Source organism: Syngnathus scovelli, chromosome 7 (assembly GCF_024217435.2).
Source record: "Syngnathus scovelli strain Florida chromosome 7, RoL_Ssco_1.2, whole genome shotgun sequence".
In the NCBI taxonomy this organism is placed as follows: domain Eukaryota; kingdom Metazoa; phylum Chordata; class Actinopteri; order Syngnathiformes; family Syngnathidae; genus Syngnathus; species Syngnathus scovelli.
Window position 1 is genome coordinate 10,486,236 of NC_090853.1, and position 22,617 is coordinate 10,508,852.

Genomic DNA, 22,617 nt, shown 5'->3' on the forward strand with positions numbered 1-22,617 from the left:
TACAGTTCGGTACAGTTTGCACACCTTTGGAAAGCTTTTCTCCCGTCCCGTTCGCCACAGATGTAATATACTGTATAATATAAATATACTGAAATATACGGCTTTCAGCTCTCAGTAACTGTAGGCTTTTAAATGACTCGACTCTTAAAGATGATTACGGCCCCGCAAACTATTGAACGGCCCCCGCTAACTATTGAATGTCAAATTAGGTGCACATGAACGGCTCCCGCAAACTATTGAATGTCAAATTAGGTGCACCAACACCTGGCCGCTAAAACACATAGCCCTACATACCCCCATCCAAGATGGCCACAGCCAGCCAAAATGGCGCCATGGCCACAGCCAGACAAAATGGTCCCAGCCAGCCAAGATGGTGCCGCCTCGGCTGGCGCCATATACATTAGCATACACATTAGCATAACAATACCCCATCCAAGATGGCGTCAGCCAAAATGGCGCTGTCTTGGCCGGCGCCGCACCAAACTCATTAGCATATACATTTACATCACAATAGACATCAAAGCGTTATGCATTGTAATACCGATGTCAAGGAGGAGGCAATTTTTGCATGACTATCCAGTAGTCTTATTGGTCTGTTTGTTAGTGTACAATTTGGTAGTTTGTTTATTTGTTTGAAGAATCTATATAAAAAAATGATGTGATCCACTGATATCCATCACATATACTTCACCTTCAGTTGTTTGGCAATTATGTATTTTAACAGCACCTACAGCGCTGGAAAATTTTTGGATTTGTACATAGTTTCCTTTCTATTTTGTTAATGGGCACTTAGAACAATGTTTCCAGCTGAAAAAAAAAACTTTGTCAGCAACAGTGGCAATGTAAGAGCTGTCCTCTGGCTTCAGCAGTGAGGGGCCGACTGTTTTGAGAAGATGTTTTGTGGGGTCATGTGACTGCCTGGCGCTGCCGTTAGATTTGTCAAATGGGGTCAAACGTCACTGGTGGTTGGGTCTGATTGCTGAAACACAGTCATGTGACACATGTCTCTCTGACAAACCAAAATAAATTGATTCCGCATGCATTAATAGAGAAAATAAAAGTAGCAAGTGGACTGTAGCTCAATTGTTCAAGTAGTCTTCTTAACAAAATCATTCAAGTAAAAGTAAAACGTATTGTGCATCAAAACTACTTTGTTAAATGCAATTTATAGATTAATGTAATGGAATCGCACATTTTAAACATCTCTGTAGCTATGTAACACCTTACTTAGGGCGACAGCCAATTTTTAAGTTTAATTCCATCTGGAATGCTTCAAGGCCTGACCTTTAAAGCGTCCATCCTGCTTTTCAATTTTCCTGAGTGCTCCATTGCATACAGTATTACAATACATGGGAGCTATCCATTACAATGTGGCTACGTGCAGAATATGAATGAAAATAGAAATTATATGTTCATGATTTCTCCAGTAGTAGGTAAATTCAAGTATTGAATTTGAAAATGACTCAGGAACATTCCAGTAACCATTTGCACGAGGTCATCATGAGCTACACACGACTCCTTTCTCGTCCTTATGTTGTCATCCAAAGCTTGCCACTGATGTGACACGTTGTTTGCTGCTGTGGACCAATTGGAAATAAGCAGACAGACATTTGACCTGCTGCTGCCCCCACATCATAGCTTAGCCCCCCGCTGCGCTGCTCTCTTTCTTAACTCTGTTTTCAGCAAGCAGCGTGTGTGCGTGTGAGCCTGAGAGCGAGCGTGATGCATCCAGGCAGGTTTGCGTGATGTCCCTGTCTTTAAATGGGGGTAGAGCTTAAGGATTAGCTGTGCACTTCAGGGGTGCAAGAAGGAGGAAACTAGGAGAAGCAGGAAGAGATTCCAAATGGCCTGCCAACACAATGCCAGGTTCACTCACTCTCCCTCATGTTGATTACTTCGGCTTTGGTGAAACCGCAGGCACACTGACCAACGCACGCACGCACATGCACACGCTAGACATCCTCAGTATAGTGTGCCTGGCAATAATGTAGCCCGCAGTGTGTGTATGACAGATCACCTAAAGTAAAGCCCTTGTCTTCCTTTTCAATGACTTTGTGACGCTTGCCTGAAGCTAAGATGGGGGAGTCCTACTTTACATCTGCATGCCACTACGTCTGTGTGTGCGTGTGTATATGTGTTAGTGTTTCAGGGTAAATAGTGGTGTGACATTAGCCTTCTCAGGCAATAGTGATGTCAAATTACATTGGAAACGGGGTGTTGGGCAACCTTTTATTTGTTCTGATTTTGCAACAATAATATAAGAAAATGCTGTTACTTTCAAATTATTATTATTATTATTTTTATGTCAATAATAATAATAATTATGTCTGATTGGTTGTTTTTCTTAAGGTATAGTGGTTTCATAGAATTAAAGGAAGATGGGGCCAAACAGGGTTGCTCTTTTTTTTTTCTTTTTTTTTTTTTACTGATATACTTACTGTCAGGTCATACTAGCACTTTTAACAAATATAAAATACAAAAGATTTTGGGAAGAAGCTGCATTTCCCCTTTTAACTTTAATATCAAATGTGTGACTGCTTGTTTTCTCTTCTTTTAATAGGCCTTCTTTTTGAATATGTGAGGCAACAAAAGTACAAAATGTTAAATATAAAGCAAACCTCTTGTGTAAAACCCCTTTGATGCTCACTGAACTGAACTGAAGAGACACTAGATCACCAACCACTATTTCATAAATGACAGCAGTTGAAACCGTTTACCCATCTGAAATGTTGGTCAACTTCCAAATTGCCTCGAGGCATTCAACCTCAGAGTGGCATTGTGTACCCCTGGCTAGCAGTGAATAGTACTGTATGTGCATGTCTCTTATCATATTTAATATTAAGCGTCATATCAGAGGTGTATTGAGTTGACCCTTCAGAAGCAGAAGCAATGAACTGAAAAAGCGACACACCACCACTCATTAAAAATGACATTTTGCTTGATGCCCAACAAATGATTTTGTACATTTGGTTTCAAGTACAAGCACACAGACAAGTGGTCACATGCTCCATTTGATGGTTCGAAGCAAAATAGAATTTCATTCATGTTTTATCGCTGACACGTGTCTTGTGCTCCAAAGTGAAACGGCTCACAGAGAAGGAGCTCATGGGCATGTCTTTTGTTTTCCTTCATTTCCTCCACAAGAATGGGCACATTCCACAGTGCACAGCTTTCTTCTCCTTATTAAAGCTGAAAAGGCGCTAATGGAGTCCATGACTGTGACTTTCCTCATAAAATGAGACTATAACTAGATCAGAACAAGCAGCATTTATGTCTCGCCACAAAAGCACCTAAAATTACTTTATATTGCAGAATAACACAACAGATTTGCACGGCTCTTAGTTGAATGCAGTTGTGCAGTTATTTCTCCCAGACGCGTCACAAAGATTTTCACAATGTGGGCACAGACGGAAAAGAAGTGAAAGCATATTTCTTAAATGGATTGCATCTGGCATGTTTGCTAATTGATATTTTCAACTTGAACACATCATAATTTCTGTTGATTACTTGTGTACCTCCTTTGTGTCCTGCATGTGATTACTGAAGTCTCTATTCATGTTGGCTCAATGAGAGGAGAAAATGTTCTGTTATAGTTGAGGACAGTGGTGCTGTATTCACTTGTAAAAAAATGAAATGACCACTAACCACTAAAAACAAAACAAAAAATCCCAGTAACCACAGGGACATTTGGATCTACTATATTAAAATTTTGCCGCAGATAATGTTCATGGCAGCAGGCCTAGAAATGTATCTGCCTCACATTTATGAGGTTTAGGTTTTGAATCTCAGCAGGGATACCAAAAACATTTTTGGTTACTTCTTATTCTAAATTAGTCCTAATTCTGAATTTAGTGCGCAAACATCCAAAAGTGTGGATTAACAAAAAAGAGTGAAGAACATTATATCCCTTTTAAGGTGTGAAATTCAAAGCTAAATGTGCCAGATCTCTATAGAATAATCAACAATGCTGCTAATGGCCAAACCACTTTGATTATGTTACATGAGCCAAACTACCCACCTCACCTTTGGCGTAGTCAAGTTTAGCCTAAATGGTTGCAAATTCTCATTTGTAGTGCATATCCTTGTGTCCTGTGATTAATGATGATTAATGACCACTCTCTGTTGGCTCTATCGGAAGAGTACGTGATCTGCTGGAGTTGAGGATGTGGATGTTAGAGGGGGTTCTTTTTAGTGAGATGAAGGGATGAAAAGGGAGTGGAATACTTATCCTTTAAAAGACATATGTTTACACTTTGTGCCTACTTTGGCCATAAAATGTTTCCTCACCTCCTAGCTGTGTGCGTGTGTACCAGCACACAGCATGCACATGTGCTTGTATACGTGACCAAAGAGAACAAATGTAAACTTATGTTAGCAGCCCCACCCTCTTCCATTACCACACACACACACGCACGCACGCACGCACGCACGCACGCACGCACGCACGCACGCACGCACGCACGCACGCACGCACGCACGCACGCACGCACACACACACACACACACACACACACACACACACACACAGGCACAACTAATTAGTCCTTTAAAAATCAAGTGTACTCTTGGGAGGCAATACATTTTTAGCAAAGCAAAATTATGCTTTTTTTTCCCTTTTAGCAGTGCGAACGTGTTTCAGAGGTGTGACTCACACTGTACGTGTGGAGGTGTAGAGATTATTTATTGGGTCAGCCAGACACGGGCGCTGAGATACATAACTATCCGGATTGCGATGACACAGGCTCAGCTTCCCGCAAAGTTATGGTGACCCTCCAGGCAGAGCTCAGTCCCAAAACAAACCCTCACGTGGTTTCATTCCTTCGCTTCGATAAACCTCAGATTTCACTGGGTGCTCATACAACAAGCAGATAAGAACAGGCTGCTCTGTTTTTGTTCATGTGAACGCAGACCATGCAATCAATTTGCATAGTTCTTTACGATCATGAGTTCAATTTGTTACAAATGATAGCCTTCAACAATAAGAGTAAAGAACCCATTCTGTTTCACTCTGGATCTGGTTGGTCACTGCTCTACTCAACTCTAATGTACTGTAGAGATGTATAATGGGCTGGAATTACACTGTACTGTATGGCTCAAAAGTTTCTGTTTTGGGGACATTTTAGATATGTATCAAAAGCTATGTGAATTGGAAAAAAATTGGATTGTATCTCTTCAACCAATTCATGGTGCACACAATTTCTGTCTAGTAAATGCTTAGATGGATGGAATCTGGACACCTGCCATTGCAAATACAGCGTTAAGTCACAAATTGGCATTAGCTCATCAAGTTTGGCGTTAGTGAAATACACCTATCTATGGCATATACACACACTTGCATCTTGCCAAACGACACAAATAAACACACCCGCTGTTACAGAGACAGCTTAGACAATTACTACATCAATCCACCAGAGGCGTGTCCATCTTTAAACAAGCAAAGTAATTGAAGAGAGCAGCCAGAGGAGTCATGAGGAGTTTGCCCTTAGTGATCAAACAGGGCAAGACATCAGTGTTTATTAAGTGTGTTATTTGTGTATTGCTTTACATTACATGTTGTCACTGTCTAATGTTGATGTGCAGTTACCCACATGTGATTCTACAAATGTGGTGCCATTAGCGGTCCTCTATATTTTTATTTTTTATCTATCCAGTATGATACACATAGTTCAGTTGTATTCAACTTTTAAGTTATTTTAAGTTATTTAATCTTTTAAAACGGTTTCTTTTCAAACTTTTATTAGGGAACAATTTTGATATAACTTAATTCAATAATTTTAATTGAATCATTAAGAAATTTTGAGGGGGGGTTCATTTTCCTATCTTTAAGTACAGTTAACACATGGGCCTTCCGTGCCGTTATATTTTGATGTTGGTCATTAAAATGGTATTGGTTAGGCAAGTATTTTTTGAGGTCGTACTTGGTGTAAAAACCTTGAGAATCAATGAACTAGTCACAAAATCAGTTAGGTAAATTAGAATTGGGTTCTTGGACTTGCAGCGTAAATCCACCCTTGGAATGGAAGACGTGGAAATGCTTAAACCTTTATTGGGATTTTCACCCAAATTGAAAAGTTTCTTACTTGACACGTTCCGCCCTGCCACAAAGTTTCATGTTTTGTAACAGTGATCAAAACAATCCGCCTAGTCTCTACACGTTCACGCTTGGAGATGCTCTCTACAGAATGTGTTGTGTGTATGTAGACAATGTGTAGCGACATGAGGGCTAACCTGCTGCCAGCTCAGTTTGCATCCGAAGCAAAGCGGCAGCAAAAGATGTTGACATTTTGGCAGTGGAGCATTTGGCATCTGAAAGGTCATCACAGTGGATTTGAGAGAATTTTGTGTTTGTGTGCGTGTGTGTGTGTGACCACTTGCCTGCCAAAAGCATTTAAAAAATGTGTCTTTCTTATCAATTCTGTGTGAAAAGAGCAGCAGAGGGCTATAAACAAAGAAGCAGGAAGTGCTGGACACAGCACAAACAAAGTAGTAGGAGTCCATGCCAAACACACACACACATGCATGCCTGCAAGGATGCACACACATTTATATTAGTACACACTTGCCTTGTGCCGTATCATGCAGGATGTATTTGAATGTGTGTAGACTATAATGTAGAATTAAAAATTTGCTGTATTCAACACAGTGAGTTAGTGGTCTGCAATTCTGAGTTTGCTGGTTCGATTCTAGGCTCAGGATCTGTGTGAAGTTGACATATTTTTCCCGAGCTGGTGTGGGTTTTCTCCAAGTGCTCCGGCTTCCTGCATGCATGTTGGTTGACTGATGACTTGAATTTGTGTGAGGATGTGAGTGTGATCTTGAATCTGTTTCTACGTGCCCTACGATTGGCTGACGAGTTCAAATTCAGCTAAAATAGGCTCCAGCTCAGCCATAACCCCAAAAAGGATAAACAACCCAGAAAATGGCTGGATTGCAAATGAAACCTAGAAATCAAATTTTCAGCGCTTACTTTACTATATTATTCTTTTACAATTAAATTAAATGAAGCATTCAGGTATAGACACCACATACTCACCAATGACAACCTAATGAGATTCTATACAAGAGTAGTATTTTTTTTAACAACTTTTCAAAGACAATTGTGCTTTCTTTTCCTTTCTATTGTCAGATGGACATTTATTTAAAAATATTGTGGCGATGCGGTATTTATCAAAACTATTAGCACAATTGAATGAATCTACAGTATAAAATAATGTACGTATTTCACACCACTGCAAATGATTACCTCTCTCTCGGCGCCTGTCAAAGTTGCAAACATCATTATACACAACAGTGTGCACTATTAATATCTTTCACGTACTGCCCTTTTCCATTCCATCAGAGAAAAACAAGAACAGCTGATTCCCACCTGTTTAGATTATTTAGATATTTACTCTGGCTGTGAATACACAACATACAACCGCAGGGGCAGAGAACAGACTTTTTGTGAGAATGTTCTGAATATGATAATTTCAGACCTAATGTTTTTCACCTGTCTTTCAGAGACTGTTATGTGATTAAAAGAGAGACGGTTTGGCCATTGGTTGACTACCCTGGAATCAGCCGGGTGAATGTTCCGGACAAATGTTTATTCAGTGCTTGTCATAGTGACTTTGGAAATTTCATTGTGATGGTTGTTAGTTTCACTGAACTAGGAATTGAAATTCTTATAGGAGACTGTTTAAAGATAAACATCCACTTGTCTAGGTCCTAAAAATGTCACATTTCAAAATCATGTGGGATCTCATTTTCAAGTCTGCATGCATTTTTCCTGTGTGCTGTAACGTGCGGTTACTTGCTGGATTTCCCTGCCTGAACACACTGTACCATCAAAGCCCTATTGATACAATCAATTCAGTAACTATTCGTCAGTGGTGTGAAATATCTTGGGGCATATGTACATATCTCCATACATGGAGTACGTTTCAAGAATGGTACAAGCGAAACCACTTGATTTGGTTTGGTTCAGTGGGATTACGATTCAATTTGATATGGTAGCTTTTGGTTCCGATTCAACCCACTAGCTTTGCTTAGATTTTGAAGTGGGCCTTCATAACACGTGGCGGCGCATCCCTGTACCAGATTAAAGGATGTTTTTCGTATGTGTTTGTTTGCAGCTGTGCTGTTGGCTATAATTTCTGGTGAACCTACCAACATGCTTGTGATGTGTTGAGTTCTGATGTGTGCAGCACACCATATGGAGAAGCCTCTGTAGTCCTCTGATGCTGCAGTTGCAGAACATGTGTGAGATAAAGCAATTCTTCTTGAGTTATTTCTTAAAAGTAGTCTGCATTTCTCTGTGCTATGTAAAATACTTCAATGTGGATGTTCTGCCTAGCCAAGTGAGCTGAACATCAGATGCTCAACAAAGATGATGTTTTTTGGGGGGTAGTTATATGTAATTAGTTTTGAGCACAAATATAATTCTTATTATGATTGAATATACTTAGTTTTTTTATTTCTGTATTATTTGTGGGAATAAAAGGTTGATACATTTTGAGTAACAGAAAACTACAATTCACCAATTGTCAACTGGTTGACATTTTTTTGTGAGTATGACCAAATGGTAATATAAAATAAATACATAAAAAGTGATTGTTTTGGTTCATATAATCAATGTAAATTGTAGTTTTAGTTACTTATTTTTTAAGTTGGTTCATTTGTATTATATAAGTTTTTTTTTTCTATATTTATTTTTAGCTTTGTTTCATTAGTGTTCATTAACTATAACCTTGGTACTGACAATATGATTCCAAATACCAATGTCATTTAAAGCATTTGCAGAAAAGGGAAAATGGTAACAATGCCAAAAAGCAAGAAGAGGGTGTTTGTTTTCTGATCAGTTTTTTTTCCCATGAGGTTGACGTGACAAAAATGAATTTGACACCCCTGTTCCATGTCTCACCCGAGTTCAATGTGCGGTGAAGTGATACCAACTAGGCAATATTAACCACTGCTAGTTTTGCATATGGATCATCCTCGTAACACTGAAACATCTGGGGATGCACCAAACAAACTTACCCCGATATATTCCTTGGCTTTGGATGTTACAGTTTTGTACTCCAGCCACCATTTTGCCGCAGTGGCCTGTTTTCTTGCTGACCTCAGTCTCCTCTTGAGTACAATTTCTCTCTTTACTGCAGCCAGCAGTCACATTCTGAGAAGTAAACAGAAGACTATTTTCAAACGGATGGCCCCAAATCAAGCCAACTAAATGGAGTCATTCCAGTGTTATGCAGTTGAAAAGCAGCGTTATTTGACTTTGATATCTATTGATTGTATTGTTCAATGGAATAAGAAGGCACAGTGAAAAATATCATTCGGCTTTTTACGCACAAGTTTACCAAACACCTTAATCTGACTTTATCTGCTGGTGTGCATGTGTACCACTTGGACTAAACTAGAGGATGTGTTGCATGTGATGCATGTGAGAATCAAGAGTTCATGTCCAATTCCCAAAGGAGAAGTTGACATGTTTGCATGACGGAGTGTGAAGATTTGTGTGTAAGTGATTGAGACAGAGGCTACACTCTCATGGGAGGAGTTCTGTGCATGTTTGCAAGTGAGCACACAGGCAATAAACGTGTGAATGAATGGGCTGCTAAATGAGGAATGGACGAGAAGGTGGGCCAAATGTGCAACTGCTTGTGTGCGTTTACATGTGTTAACAGTTGTCCTAATGAAATGTGAAAGCCCTCCAAGTCACCTCTGCCAACCACACTAGCACTGCTGCATTGAATGCTGTCTCTTATCTCAAACACACAAGCACACATGCATGCAGGGCTTGTGTTAACATGGAAGTGTTAGCGTGGAAAGAGGTGGGTCGCGGCCTCTCTCTGTCTATCCTGCGAGGCGATGCTCTCCCTGGGCATGTTGCTCGTACAGCTGGCAGTCCTGGAGCCTTCAGACGCGCACACATGCATGCAGCCAGAAGCACGCTAAGCAGTAGGTCATGAAGCTGCTGGCATGAAGAATAGACGGCTCTGACACCAGTAAGGCAGACAGCCTTTATGACATGCACGAGAGAGCATTACCAGCATAAGCATGGCGTGTTCCATTGTGTCTGTCCTTATTTGCACATTAATGCCGGAGAATAACAACTGCGGAAACGACAGAAAACCAAATCATGTATTTGGTAAAGGACCTTTGCTTTTTTTAGTTTATGCATAGAAAGTATAAACAGTTTGATAGCTCGTGAAAGGGCACCTTGTCACTCTTCATGTCTCTAGCCTCATTATTGCTTCATTCTTAAAACGGGGTCCACACATACTGACAGTTGGGCCAAATTTGATCATTTTCAGATCTTTAACGGGAAAGTTATTGACAAAATGAGTGCATGTCAGTTTATGAAGTCACAGCCAGAATCCACTGAGATAAATCCAAGTAGCAGCAATTGCAAGTCTGCACAGGAGAGCCAAGAAGAACATACCGGTCTTTGTTTACAGCTCAGTTGACTAACTTGATGTGTGATTATGTGCTTTTCCAATTGCTGCAATTCACCTGTTGGAGATCACCCAAAAATTCTTATGCAGCAGCTTCACAATCTGAGTGGCTTAGTGGAAAATACTGTTATTGTTCAGTAAGGGTGAAACAATATTAGGATGTTTTGTAGCATTTCATTACTCCATTACAAATTATCGTTTTTACTTTTTGATGTTGAGACCCAACATAGACAAACAGAGAAAATAAAAGTTGTCATCCAAATTGATGTTTAGGTAAACAGAGCATTCAAAGGAGAGTCATATTGCCTTCTTTTTCTTCTAAACCCCATATCAGGCTGTGACAGCTTCCTGATACGATGTTGAATGTTCCTGGAAGCCTCCCAGTAATTCGCTGAAAGACAGCTGGGGTTGGGAGATGAGGGTCAATGTTGCAAGATCACATCTCACCCATCTTTCTATCCATTCATCTGTTTTATTATATAAACATTTGATGTTTGCTCTCATAAGATTTTCATGTATCCAATCTAATCTAATGAATGATAAAAACATCATTAAAAACAACTAAATGAGTCCAATATACAGTATATTCTAGCCAGTAATTCTATTTATTGAGGCTGGTTCTTCTTTTGAAACAAGTGTCGGAGGTTTTACCTCATAAAGATGAGGTAAAAGAAAAATATGCACGTCACATGAGCTATACTGTGGTCTTGTATAACATCATGCATGACAATGGATGAAAATGGCTCCACCGCACATACTGTACATTATCCATAGAGGTCGGTAACCCTCGAGTGAATCATGGGGTTCTTCGAACAAAGTCGGTAACAGGCTAAACATTTTCCACATTATCGCCCACTTCCTTCCTATTGCTGAGATTACTCCCACTCCCGTCTCTATTTCAGAGTCCTCCTCTCATATTTACGGCACGCTTTAGAAAGATGCAGTAACTTCTTTTGTGCTGTCTAATAACTCACTGTCCTTGATTTTGGTTAAAACCATCTCATTTTATTTCATGTTCTCTGTCGTTGAACTGCTTCTAGATTTGACCTCTTAATTAAAACATTCACAGTTGACACATTGTTTGAAAATGAGAAATGAGAAATCATAAGTCTATCACTGCTTAAAATATGTCATTTTCTGTGAGCACATTATGGAAGTAACATCTGTTGAACTTGTGACAGGAAACTTCACATTTGTTACTGTCCTTATTGAATTGTATTGAATAACAGTTGTTCTATTCCAGGATAGAGCCCAGTGTTGACTGCAAAACCTCTTGTTGCTATGCAGAACAGACCGTTCGATTATAGCTTTCTCCCGCGGTCTCTTAGCAAGGCCGCAGTGTACACACTCAAGCATTGTCCTCGACATTGTTCTATGTGTGTCTGCGCTTGCATGACAACCAGTGTTAGATATTAACTCAGAGCGATGGAGCAAAAGGTGAACAGTCACACGTGTTTGCACGGGTTTTTGTTTAGTTCATCATGGATGACCGCTGGTGTATCTGCACACAGCTGACCCGATAAAGGTGTTGCGCATGATCTTCTGTTTATGTTTGCAGTACATACTGTGTGTGAGACACATTTACCTGATGTGTCACAGCAGTCAATCACCTCTTTTCCCGGCAATGGAATGATGTGTTTACTGGACCAGTCTTTCCCGGTTACAAACCTAAAGTGTCACCACCACTTCTTCAATTGATATACATGAAACATAACCTCAAGCCAGAGGCTTTTATTTTTGCTCTCCTTTTTTGCTCCTCTTGATGAGGAGGTAGCAAGAGAAAGAAATATAATATGACAGTGGTTGGTATCTGGGCCTTAGTGAGCACCTCTTAATACAACTGCTATCGCGTCAAAATTATAGAACCCCGTTAATGCAACTGTGATACATGTGCCTATATTCCCTGGAGCAAAACAAAACCAATATTTTTCTAATAACATGACAACCAGTTTTACTCCCCAAAGTTAGCCGTAATAACTTCAGTCAATCAGAAGACTGAAGACTAACCCCCCCATCACATGCACCGCTGTCACACACTGTGTTCTCACTCCTCAGCTATTGTCAGTAAGTACAACCGTAGTGCTTGTTGTGTCATCACATGACTATAATGAGCCGATCACACCATTTATTTACCGGAAGAGATTTGCAGCGTTTAAAGACATGTGGCATGGCTTGTTCTAAAATTCTAAAAGTCAAATCAAAAAGTCATTTCAAAATAAATGATTAGACCAGTACTTTTCTATTCTTCCAGGAACCAGGTCAACCCTGCTGCGTCTCATATGTTATGAGACTGTGGCTTTAATAACATTAAGCAGCACTTCCAAAACAAAGCTATCTTTGACTAAACATCCTATGAACTCACAGACCAGAAGAACTCGCAGGATAAGTTCAGAGGAGCAACATGGCTGAAAAGCAAATGAACGTTCCCTCCGCATAGCATGGAAGCTGCCTTGCACAGTTTTTTTTTTAACCACCATTGCTTAGCACCAGTGATGGCAAAAACAAAAATGCCATTATTACCATGAATGGGAAATCGACCTTGTTTGTCATGAGGCTGTGGAAGCATATCAACGAAAGTGAAACCATGTGTCTCTTTCCTGGCTACTCAGTACTCAGAATTAAAAAAAAAAAAAAAAAAAAGAACAGCGCGTACTGTACACACCTCCCAGGCCACAACCACTAATCTCCTTCTGTACTACCTCATGTCACATTAATGGTGAGAACAGGAGGTCTTTGGTTTACGATGGTCTCGACATATGACATTTCGATCTTACAAACGGTACGCAATGAACTCGCTTTATTAGCAATGTAAGAATACATCATCGCATGGGATTTGACGGCACACTCGACTCAGATACCACCGTGCTTTATTGACCAGAAGTACTCTTACAAAGTTTTACATATGTGTAAAGTTAAGAATGTTAAAATGTAACTTGCTGTATAACATTGTCTGTACAGGTATTGGAGCATTTTAGCATGGCAAAGGTTACAGTATTGTTTCCAATTCCATTATTCCCTGCTGAAGCAATGGTCTGGACAAGGGATGACCAAGGTTTCTTGAAACACTTGAAATAAAACATTCAAATTGAAGATCACAAGGCCAAGTCTTTTCTTGGGAACATAAAAAGCACCTCCAATATGGATGTTGTGTATTGTGGAAGCTTGTCACCTGATTGTGTCATCAGAAATGAAAAAAAAAAATTGCTATGTCTTTTGATTTATTTTTATATACATATACACTTGGTGAATAGGTCTGTAAATCTTTCATACATATATTTCATGGCAATCTGGCAAAACACAATTATCAAACTTCACACTGACCTTGTCATTTACCAGTAATACCAAGCAAAAAGAACACAACCAAACGTCACAAGATCTAACTCATGATGACAAGAAGAACAAAAGGCCAAGGGTTAGTATATTTTCACGTCTTCTTTTAGAAACCTATTCAATATGTTCCTGGAATGACTCAGCTTTGAAGAGGAATGAACACCATAGACTTCATTTTACGGTCAAGGCAACAATCAGAAGCAGTGCATTATCTACGGGTGATTCTTGTTAATTCTGTGGATAGACCAGTAAGTGAAACAAGAAAAGAATACTAAGATACTTTTTACACTTTTAGAGGACAATAAATACTTGAATCAAATCTAAAGGTTATAATTATTTTGCCCCTTTTATTTATTATTATGTAGTTATTAAAAAAAGCCTGATGTGAACTGATTGCATGAAGAATGGCATCCACCTGCATAAAGTTATTTAGTGAAATGAATGAAATGCTTTAAAGATATGACATTCACTTATTTATCTAAATAAAAATTATGAAGAAGGCTTGCCGGAGATGAAAGTGCGTTATGATAAACGAGAACAACAAATTGGAATCAGCCATCTTTGTTGTTTACATGTGCCTCAAACGCTTTGAGGTCGTAACTAGGAAATTCCCAGTGGGATGAATCCGACTTCCAACTTTCCTTTAATGCAGCATGAGGAATGCCCTCCTGGTTCCTGTGTTTGGACATCCAAAGGTCCACTGTACTTGAATCAAACAGAGCATTGTACCAGGCTAAAAGAAATGATAACAAAACTCACACAAGTACCGTGCAGTCAGTCACATGACCCTGGGAATTTTCAAGTGACTGCTGCACGCTGCCAGCCAAATGACGAGTGTAAATGAGCTGCTTGCAAAATGAAACGGAGCGAATGAGACTTGTGCCTATGACGAAAAGGTTCACTGACTGAGAAAGGAAAGCAGCGAATCATAGTGCGTGACACATCCGCATACACAAACACACACACACACACACACACACACACACACACACACACACACACACACACACACACACACACACACACACACACATACATAACACTCTTGGAACAAAGTTAAGCTTGTGAAATCAGCTGATGTAGGGAAGGGAAAACTAAACAGGAACCGCTGGCTGCGAGAACAGAAATGGGATTATGGGAGTATTGTAATCCTATTACACAACAAGGTGGACAATAATGCTACAGTACTGTTTGGCCATAAAATGATACTTTTATCGTAGACCAATAACTGGTAGAGCCTATGTGAAATTGTGGATGTATAGAGGAGAAGAACGCACAAGGTATCTGTGGCATTTCAGTCGTACAGACCTGCTGGGCTGGTTTGTGGGTCATTAAAATTCCTTTGGTTCTCTCAGCGCTCAGCTTATCGGAACCCTCTGTTTGTTCCCCATGCGACGTGTTGGCTCATGTCCACCCACCACCTGCCCAGCCTCTCCGTCCACCTTCACTGTTATCTCCCTGTGCCAGAGAACACAGCGTTCTGTAAGTCTTGGAAAGTTTACAGTCCATTTCCGAGTTAAACTTACTAACTAATGGAAGATTTCCCCTTTAGGTTTCCACACCCAAAGTTGATCACCACTTATTTTTTATCTCCTTTCATTCCATTTATCTATCTTATCGATGTGTGTTTTGTCTCTTACTTAGTTGGAGCATAAAAATCGAATCATCTTTGGTGTCACTTGTATGATAAGCAAGTGGGCAAGCAAGGTTATGCGCCCAGGGACTTTCTCACAACAACAACAATACGATGAAGAATGGAGCTGACATTTGTTATTCTGAATAAATAAACTACGTGCCAACAACATGGGGAAATGATTGTTTGAAAAAAAATCTCTGCTGTCTGCCTTCATGATGCATGCACATGAGAACCAAGTGAGTAAATGTGCTGTAGAAGTATGAAATGTATAAAAGTACAGCGCTCATCAAATGTCAAATACTATAAAGTCCATGGTTTCATAACATTGTGAGCATGACATTATAATAAGATTGTTTGCATTGAGTTTTTATGTAACATTGAGTTGTTTTATATTTGTATATTTAATGTGTTTTAAGTTTTGCATCCTTCTCTTACATTGCTATTGTGACAAATCATCAGATTTTTTTTTTTTTTTAACCAATACTTTAGATTATATCACAATTGCTGTTGTTGGCTATTGTAGTGCCATTTTGACTCATGTCCAACTTATGTCCAAAAGGTGACGTGGGAAGGCATGTTTAAATTTACAAGGAAATAAATGTATTATTATCAGCTAAAAGAAAGCAGCATATGGCTGGAAACTACCCGTTTAAGAAGTGAAGGAACAGTTACGTATTTGTAAATGTATTTATTGCTGTGATAGCCTCTTGTGATGAATCATCAGGTTTTCAAGGTGGTCCCTTCACCTATGATCCATATTTGTTTTTCTCTGATTTTGAGTGCCACCATACCCATAAAAGCCAAAGCTAGGCTCCTTCCAATATTGATACTGCACATATCACATGTGTGATTTGTGTCACTCAACTAGTGTCTTAATTGTTGAATTCCAGAGTATTGCGAAAAAGTGGACAGAATGAACTACGTCACCAATCTCAGTTATTAGTGCATTCTGTTTTAGAAACAACAGGCTTCGGTGAAATAAGATCGGCTGACCCACACTACACCACACACACAGCCACACACACCCTCCAGGGCTAATCTCCTATAGCCCACCCCCACCTCGACCCAAAAGTCAGACCATGCCTTTGATCAACATACATTGTCAAGGCACACTGGGTGACCTGTGTGTGAGAGAGGCACAAGAGGGGGTTGGGAGGTCCCAACCTCAAGTGCCGGATATAATGTTGTGCTGCTTCCTGCCCTCAAAGCTCTGACCCAGGGAAACTCAGCCAAGGAGCCTTGTGTTTAGGTGACCCACGACCTCTGCTGTGCCCCTCCTCTTCACCCTTTCTGGTTCTTCCTTATTCACGTTTGCTACTCCACTTGAACCTTAACCAACACTAGTCTATTGGTAGTGATCATCACACACACACACGCATGCACGCACACATGCACTCACACACACTCATTCACACAAATTCCTGTAAGGTCTCCATAGCAGCAGAAATCCTTGATAGCATGCTTTGAACTTGGATTGGGTGGGTAGGTCATCGGGTTCTTTCACCAAAGGACACCGAGATGGTCGCACCGTCTGTTTTATGCACATTTGAAGTCAAAGTGTGGTGTGCAATAAAGATCATGTGGTCGCTCAACATGAGATTGGGCAGAGATCAGCACTAAAAGTGACCCTTGCTTTTTCAACTGTAAAAACCCCCATTACGCATGCTTCTCCATGTGACTCCTTCTATAACACGCACACAGACAATACCTGCAGGAATGTACACTAAACACTTAGTTAATTGTTCTTGCAGGTTCCACGCACATCTCTTGAACAGCCTGTTTGTTGTGAAATTGTTGCTTTAAGTAATAGGAGAGCATTCTTTGCAAGTAGACCAACTGGTTTAAACAGAGTTAAGTGTTTTCCAGTTTCTAATAGTTTTTTGGGATATTGGTGAACATTGGATTTATTCAGATTTTGAAACAGAGTTTCCTATTGGAAATAATGAACAGTAAATTACTACAATATTGAGAGTCGAACCATCAGTAACAGTTATTAATGATGCAGGCAGTGTTTTCAGTAATATTTTATGATTCTTAAACATCACGCAGGTGTAGAACAAAAAAAAAAATATTTGGAAAACAATCTTAAAAAACGTAGTCTTAAACTGAATGAAAATGGTGTACGGTACAGTACAGCAATATGAAGGTGAGTACCGTATTTTAAGCACTATAAGGCGCACCTAAAAACCTTAAATTTTCTCAAAAGCCGACAGTGCACTTTATAATCAGGTGCGCCTTATATATGGACCAATATTGAGCCACTACAGCAGGTGTGTTCAAAGTCCGGCCCGCGGGCCAAATGTATATATCTTATATATGGACAAAGTTTTAAAATGGGCCATTCATTGAGGGTGTGCCTTATAATCCGGTGCACCTTATATATGGACGAAGTTTTAAAATGGGCCATTCAGTGAAGGTGCACCTTATAATCCGGTGCGCCTTATAGTGCAGAAAATATGGCAGCATAGCAGCTCCACCAGCATTTACTTTGTCACACAGGCCAACCCAAAGAATGAGCAAAACACATGGCCAGGAATAATTCTTTGTCTTTGTCTATGTTTGCTGCTGAGGTTTCTTAAGATGTCCTCTGAGTTGTCATGTGACATCATCCATGATGATGTTCTGACTGCTGAACTGTGATGTTTTGTACAGGTGCACCACCCCCCATTTGATAGGTATGACCAAAGTATGACATTATCTTTTCTTTATTCCTGCAGTCTCACAAGGGAACGTGCATTCTTCTCTGATGATGTTCAGTATCTCTGTATTGGGTTTCACATGCCTGGCCTCCACACATTTCACTGTGGTTCTCTTTGGTTCTGGAGGTTTGCTGGTTGTAATCAGAATGATGCAGAGGGAACAGAGAGTGTGAGCGACCTTATGCGGCCTGTCTGCATCAGCGTGTTTGACAAAAGAATGTCAGTTGCACTAGTGACAGCCCCGTCGATGTCAGCACTGTTGTGAACAATACTAGTTTATGTGCTGCAATCAGGCTTGGAGTGGGAATATCCACAAATTTAAGTAGCCGTTAAAAGCAAACATTGGTTTCACTTTGACAGCATCTTTAGTAAATTTCATTTGAATCAATTGTATGCTATATGTGACCATTTATTCAACTGATTCATATAAATAAATATGGCTTTGTGATTGACAACCTTTAGAAAAGTATTTGTTCCGCAATACTTTATATCAGTGCTGGAAGTAACACTAATGCAAAACATGCACAGAGTGACATCAGTGTACCAGAACATCTTACAGGTGTGATAAAAGAAGTGACATTTTTTGTCATGCTTTATGGAAAGTTTATTTTTGAAACAAAGAATTGGAGCAACTAACACATGAGCTGATGTGGAAAATTTGTCTCAATTAACTGTTTGAAAGGGAATGAAATAAAAAATATTGAATCAAAATGGACTTTTTATAGAAATTTACTAAGGGCTCTATTTTCATAGACAGGAGCATGTGCGCTCCACGTAAAAACTTCTTTGTCCTGAGGCAAGTCTAGTTTACCGCATTTTGGAATTTGACCTATCGCGCTATGCCTTGCTGGGTGTTCCAGTGGATCGAGGGCGTTTTCCATTACACACCCCAGGCACACCTGACAATGAAACCAGGTCCAAGTCGGGGCAGGTTGTATAACATGACTTTGGTAGCTTTGATCCAGGCGCTGGTATACAGATTCATTCATAAATATGACAACGACATACATTGAACATTCCGAATTCTGGTCCAAGTTAATGAATTGATTGCGTCATAATTTTCGTTTTTAATGATATATTTTTAAAAGCACGTTAAAAGTGTTAATGTGTTGGGGGGGGGGGTGTGCACAGCCGCAAACCTGTGCTCTGAATTTAAACACTACCTAAATGTTAATCAATCTGGTTTATGTTGTTGTTATTTTTACATTATTGCTGTATCATTGGTTTAATTTTGGTAAATGGTATTTGAGGGTTTTCGATTGCTATGGATTGTGCTTGAGCGTAAAAAAAATGTTGTTTTTTCCATTCACTTAAGAATCTATTTTCCGTTTATTTTGAAACCCGGTGCCGATGGTGTCAAAATGTTGGTATTGAATCAAAATGCAATGAAGCGTTTATTTTCTCTTTCAAATAAAGACCCAGCATTATTTCCCATAGCACAGAACCGTATCTAGCATAAAAGACGTATCAAGGCTGAGGGGCTGAAACATACCTACAGTTATATGTGCAGGCATGTGAACAGATAAGATCCAAAGCACTAAAACATGTCAGCCTACCTCACAGTTAGGAGTGTGCGGATTTGATTCCACCTCCGCCCCTCCCTGTCTGGAGTTTGCATGTTCTCCCCGTGCCTGCGTGGGTTTTCTACGGGCACTCCGGTTTCCCTCCCACATCCCAAAAACCGGCATGGTAGGGTGATTGAGCACTCCAAATTTCCCCTAGGTATGAGTTTGAGTGCTGATGGTTGTTTGTTTCTGTGTGCCGTGTGATTGGCTAGCACCCGGTTCAGGGTATCCTCCGCCTACTGCCGGATGACTACTGGGATAGGCTCCGGCACGCCTGCGACTTTTGCTATTTGCAAAGCCAAACAATTTGACTATCTTTTTATTCCAGTGTGAATCCACTGTGGCTCTGACGTCTGACCTCATTTTTGCTTCACGGCTTGACCTTTGACCCCCTTGTCAGACAGTGATGCAGCTGATAAAAATGTCTGCATGCTATAAACACACCCAGCAGTCATCTTACTGCTCTGTCTCTGCTATGACTACAATATCTCTGTATTAAAGGATCATTGCGAGGCTTTATTTTGTTTTTGTTTGTATTTCATGTGCTCAAAGTGCTACTTGACATCAGCAAGTTAGCCTTTGATAAAGCGTCCTCTCAGACAAGTTATGGCTTGAACAATGGCTCGTCTGTATGCATGTCATCCAAGGAAGACTGCTCCAGATCTATTGGTATGCATTCAGGCAATTACTCTTTTATACATGAACGACTCCCTGTTTATAATGGGCAAGCCTGTACTTTCCCAATGAACGACTTTCATTTCCATTGCTTTGACAGCATCAGTACTTCACTGGAATATGGCTGCACGTCATTTGGCTTTTTTTTCCTGACAGCTCAGGCTACAGCTTGTGCAAATAATTTGAAGTCAAAATCACTGTGACACACAAAATTAAAAGTTTGTCCTTATCTTCAAAGTTCATGGACTTAGGTGGGAAGGTTAAAAATGTGTGTAAATAGTGATCAAAGTGTTATTTAGAAGGCATTGGCCTTCTATAGTGTACTACAAAACACTCTCGCAAATGTGGGCCATTGATGTAAAATTGCCAAATATCAACACCCCAAAATTTAATATTTTGCATACAGTAGTTTGATGGTGCATTATGTTTATATTTAAAAAAAAACAACAACATCCAATTAATTAAACTTTTATTTATTTGACTTCATTCGAAAAGCAACAGAAAGTGCATCACAAAACAAATGTTAAAAGACTCAAAGATTTGCCTCCCATCCAACTGCAGTCTTTGAGCTCTAAAGATCCAACAACTATGAGTTATAAGAGGTACAGTTTAAAAGATTGTTCAACTCATAGCATAGCGGCCGAGGCAGACTGCAGACCAATGAACATCTAAAACAGTTTATTCACAAGAATTCAGCTACAATTGAGTCTAATCATCATCAAAACTGTGAAAAATGTTCTTGTGTTCAGTCAGAGCAGACACCGACACTCCATTTTTGGTGCTCACTGAATGACCGAACGGCATTCTTGAACAACACTGAGTTTCCAATCAGTCAGAGTGAAGCAGTGCGGGCTCGGAGCGTATTTTCGAACGTGCTGTATTTTAGTGCGATGCAGGCTAGATTTTATGGAGTTCCTCCGGTGCCAGCATATGAGAAAAATGTCAACTGATAATCAGTACCTTCAATTTACTAATTTGTACCCTCAATTTAATAATCTCTCACCCCACTTTAGTAATCTGTACATTAAAAGCAAACCTTGATATCTGCCATTAGCATCATTGAGCCAGAAGTCGACCAAGGAGAAGGCAAAGCAGACGGAATAACGAGTCAGCAGTATACCGTTCAAGAGATTGCTCGCCGCTAACTACAAAATAGCCTGCCACTTATCAGAGGTAGCATTTGCATTAATTTTCATATTAAAACAAGTTAACTTAGTTTCACACTTCAATACCTGTTCAAAAACGCAAGTATAATGCTATCATACAGACTCTGCATGTTAATTGTTTCAGGATGCAACAGTTTGCCTCCAGAACAGATTGATTCTATTTTTATTTCCTGTAAGTGAAAAAAAAATGGATTGTGAAAGGTTCTACCTTGTTTTTCCTTGAAGGTGAAAAAAAAAATCTGAAGAAAATGTAGAAGAACGTGAAAGGTTCTTTATTTAAAGTAAAATAGTCTACCGTATAAGAGGGAATGTTTTCTCTCTTGCTATAATTTGTAAACACACGTCATTCCTGTGGTTGTCTTCTCGGAATATATAGTCAGAAAGTAATTACTCCAGAATTTATTTAGTGCTCATTAAACACCCTTCAGAGAAATGTGTATTTCTAAACAGCAGCTGTTTGGTGGAACTGGCTTGTCAGCAAACAATGAAACTGTGGCCACAAGGCCATGCAGCTTAGCAGGTTCCTGAAAAAGAAAAATAACTTATGGTTAAACGGAAAGTGAATAGTAGCTGTCTTGCAATATATTGAGTAAACATTGCAGCACCACTTAAAATGAAATACTGTGTCTTTCTATAAGCAGTCCTCCAAATGATAAAGTAACAAGTTGATAACAAACAAAGCAACAAAGTAACACAATGATAAGAAATCCCCTCGCTTTTCCCAATTCAACTTTTTGTCTTTTGTCAGTTCTTGATTGAAGACGTATGACTGCATAAGTGTAAAAAATGTTGATTAAACCTGTTGTATCATGTATAATGTCCTATTTCAGTGCCTAGGCCTGGTAATATGCTATTTTGTGCGTGCTTATATGTGCAATTATACACAGTAATGTGTGCAGCCACCTTTAAGAGGTTTCAAATTGAGCATCAGTAGTACATGGACCAGACAATTGGCCATTGTTAATGCAGGACCAAGGGAACAAAGGCGCCTGCTGGCTCCCACCCTCGTGCAACTTCTTCCGGCCACCACTAGACGACTCTTCTGCTCGTGGTGCTCAAGTCCGGATCTTAAGTCCCACCTCCTGCAGGTTAGGAGGCGGATCTTGT

At 39.8% G+C, this 22,617-nt stretch overlaps 2 long non-coding RNA genes across 3 annotated transcripts; one reads left to right on the top strand and one right to left on the bottom strand.

Annotated features, from left to right (window-relative positions):
* Window positions 1-474: 474 nt before the first annotated feature.
* Window positions 475-15,218, bottom strand: LOC125972134 (uncharacterized). Of its 2 annotated transcripts, none has more exons than XR_007482692.1 (3): window positions 15,078-15,218; window positions 9,019-9,154; window positions 475-8,222 (listed from the first exon to the last, which is right to left on the bottom strand). It is a non-coding gene; the product is annotated as an uncharacterized lncRNA (long non-coding RNA). The 2 variants fall into 2 exon arrangements; XR_007482693.2 differs by lacking the exon at window positions 15,078-15,218 and adding an exon at window positions 14,529-14,668.
* Window positions 14,782-17,997, top strand: LOC125972135 (uncharacterized). The gene is made up of 3 exons (XR_007482694.2): window positions 14,782-15,049; window positions 15,125-15,251; window positions 15,322-17,997. It is a non-coding gene; the product is annotated as an uncharacterized lncRNA (long non-coding RNA).
* The last annotated feature ends 4,620 nt before the right edge of the window (window positions 17,998-22,617 follow it).